At 41.1% G+C, this 13,375-nt stretch overlaps 1 protein-coding gene across 12 annotated transcripts in view; it reads left to right on the top strand.

Moving 5' to 3' along the window:
- The first annotated feature begins 130 nt into the window (after window positions 1-130).
- Window positions 131-13,375, top strand: part of Dcun1d3 (defective in cullin neddylation 1 domain containing 3) — a 36,002-nt gene continuing 22,757 nt past the window's right edge. For 7 of the 12 annotated variants that reach the window (XM_023712291.1, XM_023712331.1, XM_023712164.1 and 4 more), the window contains exons 1-2: window positions 131-294; window positions 3,272-3,396. The gene's annotated coding sequence lies outside the window, so the exon portion shown is untranslated. The remainder of the gene's footprint in view (window positions 295-3,271; window positions 3,397-13,375) is intronic. The other 5 variants (XM_004622870.2, XM_023712441.1, XM_023712405.1 and 2 more) reach the window with 3 other exon arrangements.

Raw genomic sequence — 13,375 nt, 5'->3', positions numbered from 1 at the left:
GTCGTGACGTAACGTCCATCCGTTCCCTCCCTCCCCCTCCCAACTCCCGGAGCTGGCGGCCGGCGGGGTTACCGGAAGTGATGATGCAGGAGGTGATGGAGGGGGCGGGACTTGGGGACGGCCACCGCCGGTGGGCCGCAGATGAAGAGGAGGCGGCGGCAGGGGTGGAAGAAGAGACGGCGGCGGCGGGGGTAGGGAACCTGGAAACGCGAGCGGGGATGGTAGGTGGTTTGGATCCGCCCGGCCGCCGTCGTTTCCAGAAAGGGTTTGACTGGAGGAACCTCTGGAGCAGCTGTGAGTTTGGGAGGGGGGGAATTGAGGCGAAGGGGGGAGTATTCAGAGATGAAGGGGCGGGGGTTGGGTTCCTTCGAGAAAAGAGGAGTAGAAGGGAGGAGTGGAAATCGGCGTCTTGTCTGGACCGGTCTCTCTGGAAGAAGAGGCTGTGACGGGAGCCTGTGGCGTGTCAGCCGCAGGGTTCCGAAAACTTACCCACTCTCTCCGCCTCCCAACCGCCAGCACCCCTCACTCAACCCCGGGCCTGAGGCTGTGGGGCCGGAGCTGCCCCGGAGGGGTGCCGACTCCGGCCCCAAGTCCCGGCTAGCTCCGAGAGGTAGGAGCCCGCGGGGTGGTGGTGGGCGAATCTCAGCTCCCTCCGCCCTCGTTTCCCTCCCCACCCCCACCCTTCTCTAATCGTTAACAGCCTTGGAATTAAGGGGCTCAGACCCGAAGGCCTTTCTGTGCACCTTTGCTGTAAGCGATAACCATCTGTGTCTGAGGTAATGGGGCTGGAGGGTTTGCCTGTCTCCTGTATAGGAAGTGGGATGGGGTGATAAATGTAGAACTGTGTTTCCATCCCCCGCATCCTTCCCCCAACACACACCCCTCATTTCCACTTTAATTCACTCTGGCTGAGTGGCATTCGTAGCAAATTCCCCCCCCCCCCCGTGTCACTTAGTACCTTGGTTACCTCTTTTGAATTTGGTGTTCAGCCTCTATCCTGATCTTACTGCAAGCTTGTAATACTCCTGTTACAAGCTGTCTCACTTTGGGAGTTTCTCTCAACGCCTCTTAGCTCCCCATTATAATGAACATTTTATTTTATGAATACTAGAATTCTGCAGCCCTTGCAAGGAATCCTGAATGGGTATCATAGCCCAAGAATCAAAGTCTCTTGCTCTAAATACTTTATGAAAATTTACATATTGTCAACTCTTTCCAAAACGATTTAATGTTAGTCTAATTCTGGATTTCTATGTTTCTCACCACCCACACTTCATGGTGCACTTCAGAGAAGAGAAAACCCCATATTACTTTTTTTGTTTCTACAATTGGACAATAGCTTTTTATCTCTCTGCGTTTGTATGTCTGGCACACAGCTCTTCAGTGACACAATGGACTGGGGCTGATTTTCATCTTATTTGCTTAGCGGATTCTTTGTGTCCAGGTGGTCTTAAATGACAGATGTGATCTGTTTTGTGTGAAAAAAGAATACAAACCAATAATAGATGTGAAAGGAATTCAAAGCAAAGATTAGGAAGGATTCTTTGTTGATATTTTGTTGCATTAAAAAGAATCACTTTCAAAATGAAGTGTAATGATTCCTGTTTTGGTATTTATTATTGTAGAAATCCTGTCAAATCTGACACTATCTTAAGAACTTTGAGAGCGAATGCCAACATTTTAGTGGTCCTTTGATCAGAACATGTGCATAAATCCTGTCCATCTGTAACTAAGCTTGATAAGCAAATTGCTAGAAGAATTATCATAACAGATGTTCTTCTGATGCTGAGAAGAGTCCTGTCCTATTTATCAGGGCTTTCAGGCCTGATAAAACAATATTTAATGCCTTGATTGTACAAGTAACTAGGCAACTCACAAAACTACAATGAAAGAAGACTACTGTTATTATTCATAACTTTGATAGTTTCTATTGAATAAAAACCTCAAAATTCATTCATTTAAACAAGCATTTATCAGCTGACTACTAAGTGCTAGCTGGTGTTTTGGGCACTGGGCTAACATAAGCGAAAGGTCTTTTCTCAAGGAACTTTGAATGGGGGTAGGGACAGAAACAGATAATAAGCAAATCCTATTTTAAGTACTGATGAAAGTAAGTGATGTGATAGGAGAAAGACCTAGCTGGGCATGGGTGGTACACCTCTGTAATCACTGTACTTAGGAAACAGACATGAAGATTGTGAGTTCTAGGCCAGCCTAGGCTCCATAGTGAGTTCAAGGCCATTCTGAACTATCTAGTGAGATCCTGTCTCAAAAAAAACCAAAATAGGGCTGGTGAGATGGCTCAGTGGTCTAAAGCACCTACTTAGAACAAACTTAGCAAAGCACAGGGACCGCAGTTCAATCCCCCAGCACCACATGCCAGCCAGCCCCGCCCCCTGGTGGGCTGAGCAGGCCACACACACACACACACACACACACACATAAATTTAAAAAATAAATAGATAAATAAAACAATAAAATGGAGGTGACACACTATTTTTTTGGTAGTGGAAATTGAACTCAGTACTTTGCACTTGCCAGGTAGATGCTGTGCCCCTGATCTATATCCCAGTCCCTCTCACTGAACTTTAAATAGAAAAGGAGCCAATCATGGTAAGAGGAGCAACCTTACAAATTCGGGGAACAGCTAGTGCAGAAGCTAGTTTAATTAGGTTGGCCAGTTCAGGGACTGGGAAGAAGGGGACAGTAGTGGGCTGTAAGATTCAGAGCCAAGAAGGGTAGAGGGAAAAGCCACAGGATGGAAAAAGCAGAGCAAGAAGGGAAAGGAAGTAGTAAGGCTCCTTTTTTGATTAATTCTGTATCCTTTTTTTTTTGGTGGGGGGAGATTGAGGCAGGTCTGGGTGTGTAATTCAGGCTTGCCTTGAATCTGCAGCAATCCTTTCGCCCCAGTCTCCTAAGTGCTGGGATTACAAACATGTACTACCATGCCCAGCTGTGGGTCTATCACCACCACCACCACCACTGCTATTACTACTACTTTCTTCCTCTTCTTCTTTAATTGTATTTGGTTGTTACGGGGCCTCACTGCGCAGCTCTGACTCATAATGATCCTCCTGTTTTCAGCCTCCCCAGCACTGGGATTAGAGGTGTGCACCACTAACCTCAGACTCTGGCTGGCTCAGCCTGCCTTTGCAGCAGGGCTGGTGTGGCCATGGTGCCAGGATCAACCCGCAGGCCCTGCACTTGCCTGAGCAGGCACTTAGTCCGCTGAGCTATCTTGCTGGCCCATATCATTTATTATTTGTTGCAGATGCTGTTATATTTGAAAAGGACAGCCAGCTGAGGATGGAAGAAGAGCAAATGATCATCACCTGGGCCTTTTCTGGCATATAAATCTGCTAGGTGTTTCCAACTAAACAGGATATTCAATTGAGGGTACACATTTTTCCTTATTTGTCTTATGCTGCTATTTAAAATTGTGTAACTACTCTGTGTGGTAGAATGAGTTTTCCTTCTCTGAACTTAAGGTTGAAGGATGCTAATAATATGCTTCTGTTTGTCTACAAAGGTGACCATCAAGATTTCAGTTTAAAGTTATGTTTCTGTGGGGAAGCAAAGTTTATGTTGCAATAATTCCACTCTTGTCCATCCTTCTGATGACTCATAACACTTAGCTGAGATGTAGGTTGGTGCTAAAAGTTCATTCAGTGGATTACAATAGATAATGACCATTGTGGGGCTCATTTCCACTATGTTGGCATCTTTAGGTTGGCATGTAACCAAGGGAGGTAGCCTACTTTTGCCTTCTGTTGAGGACACTCATCTCTAATAGTCCAGTGCTTTTGAGGCTTACCTAGACTAGATTGTCCACTTGAGACACCTAATTATGGCTCTTTGACCTGGCACTCTGAGACTTCACAGTGGACTGAAACATGAGGAATATGCTTTTTCTTCTTTTGAATCCACAACAGTGTTTAGTGTGTTAAGTGAATCAGCCTTTTGAAACAGTAGATAAGAGATTTAAGTGTTGCTTGAGGTTTTGGGACTAAACTCAGTAAAAAAGGTTAAACCTCTTTTTTGTGTTTGGTGAGACGATCAGAAACAGAAGGCTGTCATCTGCTTTACATCCTAGTACTCGAGTAACACCTGTAGATGAGATTGTCAAAACCAACCTGAATGGAACTTTTGGGGCAGTCCTGTGCTAAACATGGTACAGTGAATGGCTCCCAGTGGTGGGGAACCTATGACACAGGTACCACAGTGGGCTGTTTGTTATCATTGAAAGCTCTAGAAATACGCCATCACTGCTTAGACTCAGGTACTAAGTTAGTGAATTTTACCTTGAATGCAAAGACAAAATCTTAACCAAGCAAATAAAGAAAGTACTAAAAATGAATAGTTAGGACCAGTCAACAATAGACTCCACCTTTTATACCATAGAGTTTTTCAAAGGAGTAGAAAATTGATAGTGAGGTAGGTGGTGTGTGTATGCATGTATGTTCTCTGTCTCATAGTTATTTTTTTTAATTTTGGTACCAGGGATCTAAGTCAGGACCTTGCACTATCTCATGAATTATTAGGCTACTACTATTCATCTTTATTTCAATGGCTTATTATATGTAACTCAAGTATGAAAATATTCTGTAGGCTGAAATTTCATCAGCCAGTTTGGAGACTGGCTGCTCTTTTCTAATTTTTGAAAGGGGGTGGATGGGTAGGAGGGGAAGCCTTTGACTCCTACAATGGCCACTAGTTGTGTTTGGGGAAAGAATCTGCAAATCTAAGTGAATTTGAAATCTTGGAGTTGAGGCAGCCTTTTAATCTAGGGTACCAGTGAATTTTTCCTCAGACTTTGGTTTCTTTTGGACAAATTCTTCTGAAAGGTGAACAACTTAGAAGGCCAACGGACACTGCTTGTGGCACTGTGTTAGATGACTTAAAGTTAATTTTGCCAATGTTTTGCAGTAAGGAGAGTTAATTGTACCCTGGCTGACAGTTGTTTTGAGGTGAAGAAGTATTAACAAAGATTGAAACAATGGCAATTACGTGGTAACTCCTGTTTCCTCCACTCTTGATAGCTTATAATTACCTCTTTGTGTCTGTTTACTGATGTTCATACTAGCAAATTTAATGTTAGGATAGTGTTCTGAAGCTCTTTGCACAAATAAACCAGGGTCATTTGAGTAGTGTCCTTCAGCCCAAATCTAGTTTTACTAGTTCTTCTGTTTTTCTAGGTGATAGTTTGTTTTTCTCTCTTTTTAGGTGGATAAGACTTGGAAGGGAATAATGAGAGAAAATGTTTGAAGTTGCTCAAATTCTTAAGTATTTGAAGTTGTGCTGTGTTAAAAGGAAAAACAGCATTGGGAAAAGTGCCCAGTTATTTTAAGATGTATGTGTATGAGACCTTATTTAAATATAATACATCACCATAGGAAGCTCAGTAAATCAATTTTGAGGTATGATTAGCTCTTATGGCAAAATAAGTCACCTGGATAGCAACCTGGTTGCATAGGCCGGTGAATATATTAAAAACTCCTCCCCACCTGAGGACTTGCCCTTGCTCAAGAGTGTTCAAGTTGTGCTAGGTTGGGTTTGAATTGTTGCATGGGCACTTCCATTGCATGGCTTTGGAATGTGCTGTGTTCATGCTCTGCCATGCCAGAAGGTGCAGTCTTTCAACCTGGCAAAAGGAAATAGCTTTATCACTGAGACTTGTAGATCCAGACTGATCTGATGACTGACTGACTGACTAACTGAGGATCATGAGTGGTGCTGCTGCACAGTGTAGGACTTTTAAAGTTTGGGGAGACCGGGGAGATGGCTCAGTGGAATAAGTGCTTGCCTGGCAAGCGCAAAGGCCTGAGTTCAATCCTCGGTTCCGCCAAAGAAAAAAATTAAAGTTTGGGGAGTGTCCAGCATCTTGTAACCATTGCCTCTTTCTGCCTATTAGTCTAGGAGACAGTTTGTTAAAAATACCTGTTCTCCCCTTATTTTAGTTACAGATTGCATCCACACAGTCAAGCATCAAAATTTGGTTACAGTTTATCTTTCAATTTTATTCATAAATGGCTTAGACCAGTGATGGTATACATGCCATAACAGGCTGTTTATGTCATTGAAAGCTTTAAAAGGTTAGCCATCACTGACTTAGACCCTGCAGTGTTGACCTAAAATAAGCTGGTGTGTGATTTCTAAATTTAATATCACATAGCACTTAGGACTAGCATCAAGTATATTACATGAAGTTATTTCCACCTACTCCAGTTGAGGAAGCAACAGGAATAAGTTAAGATCTTTTTAGAACCTTCAGCTATGTGTAGTGTGTTTTTTCTTCTTCAAGCTGAACTTTAAGGAGCCCTCTTGGCCATTTCTGGAGTATGCTTGTGGTAGCGATGTGACTTCCTTCCACTTTATGCCACAGCTTCAGTTTGGAAAAAAAACTATAATGTTCTGTTTTATTTCTCTTCTCCATAAGATTTCAGTTGAATAAAGTGTTTTAAGGCTGGAAAGCAGTGGTTTTAATGGGAAACAGGAAAGTTACAGAGCTAAGAACAGGCCTTCTCAGTACTGTTTCTTGTCCTCTCAGTTACATTGCTTCTCAAGTCCCTGTATACACTCAGTAGGATTTGAGTCTAATTGAATCCTTGTTGTTTGGTCTTCTATATTCTTGGGTTCTTTACTCAAACATTTGGACACAAATGATTAATCTTTTAGAGAGAATTCTCGTGACATAGGTGAAGCAAAGTTATTAATAAGTAATGTGAAGAGAGCTCCCTAGCAGAGGCATTTGAATACTGAGAGAACTGGCCTTTTTGCTTCAAAATATATCTGAAAATGACCACATTACATTCAGGTAGGCAAGGCACAGCGGCACATGCCTGCAATCCCAGCACTTGGAACGCTGAGGTTGAAGGATGGCTATGAGTTTGAACATAGCAAGGCCCTGTCTCAAAAAAAAAAAGTTCAAGTGAAAGTTTGATGAGTGCCTGTGCAGAATGCTGTGAAATGGGGACGTGGTCGCTTTCCCCAGCAACCACTCTGAAATCTGAACAGGAAATGCAGATGTTCCCATTGCCAGGACAACTCTGCAGAAGTAACCACAGTGGATATACATTCCCTATATTTTAATATTTGAGATTGCTTTCAAAGTACTTGGTTTGTATCTACTAGATGATCACCTAATAGGTGCTCTTTAAACAGGAGTATGAGATTAGGTATATGCCGCCTCAGTGATGGCGCCAGCTCTCTGGGTCCTTGGAAGCGGAGTTGTTTTTTCAGGTTGTAGTGACTTCTTTCCCCCCTCTGTAAAGGAATTTAAAAAGTAATATGTGCTGAAAGCTGTGTCTTGTTTGTTTGTTTATTTTTCTTGTCTGTGAATGTTTTGAACCCAAGGCCTCAAGTGCTTTGCTCCTGAGATACACCTCCAGCCTATTTTATTTTAGGCAGGTTCTCACTAAGTTGCCAAACCTGGTCTTCAATTTGTAATCCTCTTGCCTCTGCCTCGAGAGTGGCTGGAACTACAGGAGTATATCACTGTGCCTGGCCATTTGTGTCCATTTTTAAGAATGTTCCCATGGTTCTTTTACCTGGTTCTTAGCAAATCAGTTTTTCTTTCAAATACCTAGTCACTTTTTTTCAAGGTAATAAGATTTTATTTTTATCAAATATCTTTAATTTCAATGTGTAAAACATTTACATACACATTTGTTAAGATCGGAGATGGATAACAAAGAAACAGGAGGCGAATATCTTGAGCCAGGGCTCTGCATAGGATTAACCACATGTACTTTTGACTTCCAGAGTTCAATTTTTGTGGAAAAGAATAAACACAAATTTTCTTAAAGAAAAGATTACCCAAACATGATCTGAACTCATAGCAAGTGGATTTATATCAGCTAACTGGGAAGCAAGGATTTCACATGGTGCTGCCTTGCCTAGTTATCCATCAGATACTTAGTCACTTATCCAGATATCTACTCAAAACAGTTGGTTGCAGTTCATACCCCAAGGAAAGAGAATTATGCTTGGGGCTTCCTAACCTTTATGAAAGAGAAAACTTAAAGGCTTTTCTAGATGCATTAAGATGGCCAGTTTAGTTGAGGGGAATCAGCCTATCAGGTGGGCAGGAGACCTGACCACAGTAGACCAGCAGAAAAACAGTTAAAAATGTTACTAATGGTGCTTCCTGAGGTGGGTTGTAAAGAAGCAGGCAACAAGATTGCCCAGTTCTGGGGAACACCATTCACTAGGAGCACAGGGACCTGTGGAATAGAATTGGGCAGTGTGGTGACGCTACCGAGTCCCAATCACAAGTCCTCTCCCCAGCCTCAGCCCCAGCCCCAGCTCGAAGGGTTATTTCTGCTGCACCGAGATGAACAGGGATGCGGTGCCTGGTTTGATTAGATTGGTCCTCAAGATTTGGCCAGTCATTCATAATAGACTGCTTATGGAGTTCTGGTCTTTTTAAAAAAAAATTTCTGTTATACTGCGCCAGCCCCGCCCCTCAGGTGTACACCTGTAATCCCAGCGCTGGGGAGGCTGAAAACAGGAGAATCACTATGAATCCGAGCTGCCTAGTGAGACCCCGTACCAGAGACATTAAATAAATAAATAAATAAACCATGTCTTAATTTAGAACTTTCATTTTTACAAATCAGAAGTTGATAAATATAATGCATTTGGATCCATTAGAATTCATCTAATGAAGAGAATGCTAAGTGGCAGCTGTTGTCGTTAAACAGTGCTGTGATGGGGGGGGGCAGTTACATGCAAACTCCCAGGTGATTAATTTCACGGCTGACTCATGGGAAGGGTAACAGACATTAAAATCACAACTAATGCCAGAAGTCATGTTTGACTTTGCACTTCTGTAGCATCAATGTTTCTATAAAGTTGGTTAAATCAATCTTTTTAATTTTTTAAATTCTTCTAGACAATTGTGAATCTCTCCAAAGGTCTGAAACTAGGTGCCAGGATACCAAGCAGTGCTCTGAGTCAGTGAAAGGAGTGGATTTTTTTATTAGATCAAGTAAGGAATTGGCTTCTAAGCATCAGTGATACTGATTTTATTGTGAGCGTCTTTTTTCATAGGTTATTAATTATATCATTCCCACAGTTCTCTAGCAGCAAGTTAGTGTCCAGCAGTTTAGCACTGATACAGTCTTTAATTAGCAGAGTCTGAATATGCCTGATCTCACCTGAAAGTAACACAGAACCCACATGGTAGTAACTTGGCCCCACAAGACTTTGCCCCACTTTAGATGCCAGCTGGAGGTATGGAGTATTCCCAAATTCCCTGTATTTCTGCCAACCAGCCTACAAATGGAGGGAGTTCTGTGACCTCCCACCTCAGGTGCAAAAATTTCCTAGCATGATTTTTTAGAACTGTAGTTTCACTATAAAAGATACAATTTGGGCCAAGGACATAATTCATTGGTAGAGCGCTTACATAGCACATCAGTGTGGTCACCAACCTAGAAATTCTCCAGGCTCATTTCAGTTTTAGTTGAGATTTTTTATTATATAAGTGTGGTCATTGGCCTTTGGTGATTGAACTCTTCTCCAGTTGCCTAGAAGTCACAAAGTAGGCCATATAATTTAATTTTGTGCTCTTTTCTAGGTTGGCCAGGTCCTCCCTTAAAACCTGTAGGAGAAAAAAGCAACCTGTTAGTATAAATTCAGGTGTGGTCCAAAGGGGCTCTTCTGGAATAACAAAAGACATGGCAGTCAGGAAATTCCAAGGGTTTTAGGAAATTCCAGTGTTTTAGGAACTGGTGGGAACTAAGGACAAAGGCCATTTTTTTCTTTTTTTTTCTTTTTTACCAGATTAGTTCACCAGTTTTGTACCTTGTAAGTATCTACCTTTGATGTAGATGATCATTAACAGTGTGCATTATCATTTGATGGTGTTTTTTGACATGCAGATACCACAGATTCAGTAGCATCAGACTATAAGAAGGAACTCTTAGCTCAATATGAAAATGACATTTCCAGAGTGTGCTATATTGTTGAACTTCACAAGTGTACTAACTTAATCTCCCTAAAGTTAGAAGCTAACTTAATAAGTTAGATACACAGGCATTACCTTTTAAATGACTTCTTAAAAGATTTGGGGGACCAAGGAGATGGCTCAGTGGAATAAGTGCTTCCCTGGCAAGCGCAAGAGCCTGAGTTCAATCCCCGGTTCCGCAAAGAAAAAAAGATTTGGCTTATACATAGTACATTAAGAGTATAGGTCTGGGGCCGGCCTGATAGCTCATTGGATTAAATCGCCTGCTTAAGCAGAGCACAGCGTGCCCTGCTAGCCCCACTTGCCCCCGGGCCGTGCTGAGATGGTGATTGAGACTGGACGTGGTGGTGCACATCTGTATTCCCAGCACTTCGGAGGCTGAAAACTGGAGAATCACTGTGAGTCCAGTCTATGTAGTGAGACCCTGTAGACCCTGTCCTAAATACAGAAAAGAAATGTAAGTCTGGATTTGAGCTTTAATTTGACCACCTACTTGCCACTTGAAGCGCAGATGAGCCATTTATCTCTAAACCTCAGGTCTGTTGTGTAAAGAATGAAGATTAATACAGTACATAGTTGTGAAAATTAAATGAGAAAGTGCATTTCAAGGATATAGCAAAGTACCCAGCATATAAATAAACGTGTAATAACATTTATTGTTAGCTATATGATATACATAGCAACCTTACCTGGCCCACACCTTCCAAGAGGCCATGAACTGTTAACATTTTATCTCTTCTTGTGGCCAAAAGTATAGGACAGCATGTAAAACATTGCTACATGTACAGACATAAGTTATCTATCACTTGAAAATAAAGCCTGCCCTTTGGATATCTAGGAAATACGTGAGTGACTGTAATGGAAACTTCCTGCCTGCTTTCAAAGCTGGCCTAAAACCCAGAGATAGAAAATCTTTTTCCTGAAATCCTATGAGTCTAACTGTGAGCATAAGGTGTTAGGACACTGTTGATCAAAAATTAGGAAACTGATCCAGGAGACATGTTTATCTTTGGTCATATACCTTGAAGTTTACTGAGTTGGGCAAAACCATATGAGACTTTGAAAGAAAGCAGATTTCTATCTTCCAATCCATATAATCTTTGAAAAAGGCAGTTGGTAAGTACCATGTTTTGTATGATGCTTCTCAGAGATAGTGGAAAGCCCAGATCCATGTGCAAAGGGAGCCTAAGGTCTCGAGGCTCACTCTTTGTTCAACTGAGGCCAAGGTCTGTACTTCTGGCCTTCAGTCTCCTGGTACCTCATCTATCTGGAGGGTCTACTGTAGTGGGACCACCGCTGATTATTTCAGTTGGTAGCCTAGATTGCTACCAGGTGCTATGTGTCTTGGGGCAGATCATGCTTTCTCTTTGAGTTTATTTCTTTAACTGTGACATAAGGATTTAGGACCAAATTACTGTTTTTCAAAGCATGACTTTGATTACGCTTTTAAAATATGTGCTATTGAAATGAACACACCAGAATGTGGTTTTTTGAATGTTGATGGTGTACAAGATGATTTTTGGTAGTTTTTACTGAATAGTTTTTGTTTACCATTTTTTTTTTTCTAGATTTAAACTTTTTAAAAAAAATAGTACATGTTCCCAGTGCATAATGATTAAATTCATCATGGGGAATTAGCCCATGTACATAAGACATCTTAATTCTATTGTATCCCATTCCTGTCTTCTCCCCTCTCTCCATCTCTTAGTATCCTTTCCTTTTGCAAAAATTCAGTTTTCCTGCTTTCTGTGTTTTTAATGAGTGTCAGCCTAACTAGCATATATCTGTGACCAAACAAGAATGGCAATTAGAGTAATAGTAAAGAAGAGATACTTTTTTCAAACTTTAAACAGTACTAGGTAAACAGTAGTCAGGTGAGAATTCTACCACTGAACCACCAATATGGTAAACAGTAGTTGGGATGGTAAATGAACATATAAGAGCATAAGGTAGTGTAGGAGTAACTAAATTTTATAAATTCCAGGACTCAGAAATTCTGGTGCAGTGGCACACCTTAACTTAGTGAAGTCTGTGTTGTCATGGCCACAGTGAAACAGGTTCAAATTTGAGCAGATTTAAAGACTTATGTAACTTAAGCACATTTTTGTATCTGTGTTCATGGCAAAAAAAAAAAAAAAATTACTCATAGGTAAGATGTGTCGGATTTACAATATCATAGACACAGTAACAGTGCCTTTTTTTTTCAAATAATGAAAACAGTGAATAATACTGTTTCTTCCTTCAGCCTGAACAGCTTTCCAGTGATTTTAAATTTCATTCCTGTGGTAGGAGTAGGGATTTGTTCTATTAGGAAGAAATCGGACTACTTTTCCTGTGCCCAAGCAAGTACATCAGTTCAAAGTTCTGGAAGGCTGAGGCGCTTGTCTTATCTCAAAAGCTGACCTGTAATTATTATTGGAAACAATATTTAGAATTATTATTGGAAACAGTATTTAAAAATTTAAAGGGGCTGAGAAGATGGCTCAATAGAATAAGCTCTTCCCTGGCAAGCACACGGGCCTGAGTTCAATCCCCAGTTCCGCAAAAAAAAAAAAAAAAAAGAATTAATTTCACTTTCTGTCATTTTGCTCAGAATTCAGCATAGTGGAGGCCTTATGATGACAGAGTTTATAGAAATGATATCTATTATAGGAGATATTTTCCCCCAGTAATCTCTTACTGAGTAATAGAAGCTGAGAAAGCTGCTTTTTGTCTATGGTTTGTGGAGTTGGTTTGTTGAGGGTTTTTTGTTGTTGTTGTTGTTTTGTTTTTTAAAGCTTTAATTGGTTGGTGTAGTTTGTGATTCGTGATTTTTTTTTTTTTTTAAAGCCTTAGTTGCCTGTGCTCCTTGGGCATTTTTTATGTATCATAACATTGTCATCTTTCTTCATGTATATTTAATAGTAATGCTATTTTACAAATGCTCTTGTTTAAATTAACTCACCATAATGGAACAGGATTTAGATTGTTTAATTTTTTTTTTTTTAAGATAAGGAAATTTTTATTGAGGGGAAAGACAGCGTCTCTCTAAATGAGACAGAAGGGGACCAGGAAAGTGGGTTGTCCAGTTGTGTAATGATTTTAAACAATTTCTATAATCGTGCCTTCAAGCCTATTGCCTTTTTGTGCTGTTTTACTATCAAGATTAGGTTAAAATAGAAAAAAAAAAATGGTGACAGTAATAAGTTTTTCTCCTGTTTCATTCATTCATTTATCTATTTTTATTTGGTACAGGCTCTTGCTATGCAGTTTGTACTCATACTCCTGTCTCAGTCTCCCTACTGCTGGGATTACAGGCGTGTGCCACCACGCCTAGTTCACAGGCACAGCGTGCCCTGGGCTCTGGGGTCAGCATGGCATGCAGTACCAGAGATTGAATTCGGGTCCTTGTACTTGCCAGGCAGG

The sequence above is a fragment of the Octodon degus genome, unplaced genomic scaffold (genome assembly GCF_000260255.1).
Source record: "Octodon degus isolate 3935 unplaced genomic scaffold, OctDeg1.0 scaffold00001, whole genome shotgun sequence".
NCBI lineage: Eukaryota > Metazoa > Chordata > Mammalia > Rodentia > Octodontidae > Octodon > Octodon degus.
Note: the sequence above shows the minus strand (reverse complement) of the source record. Positions and strands in the feature narration are given on the sequence as shown.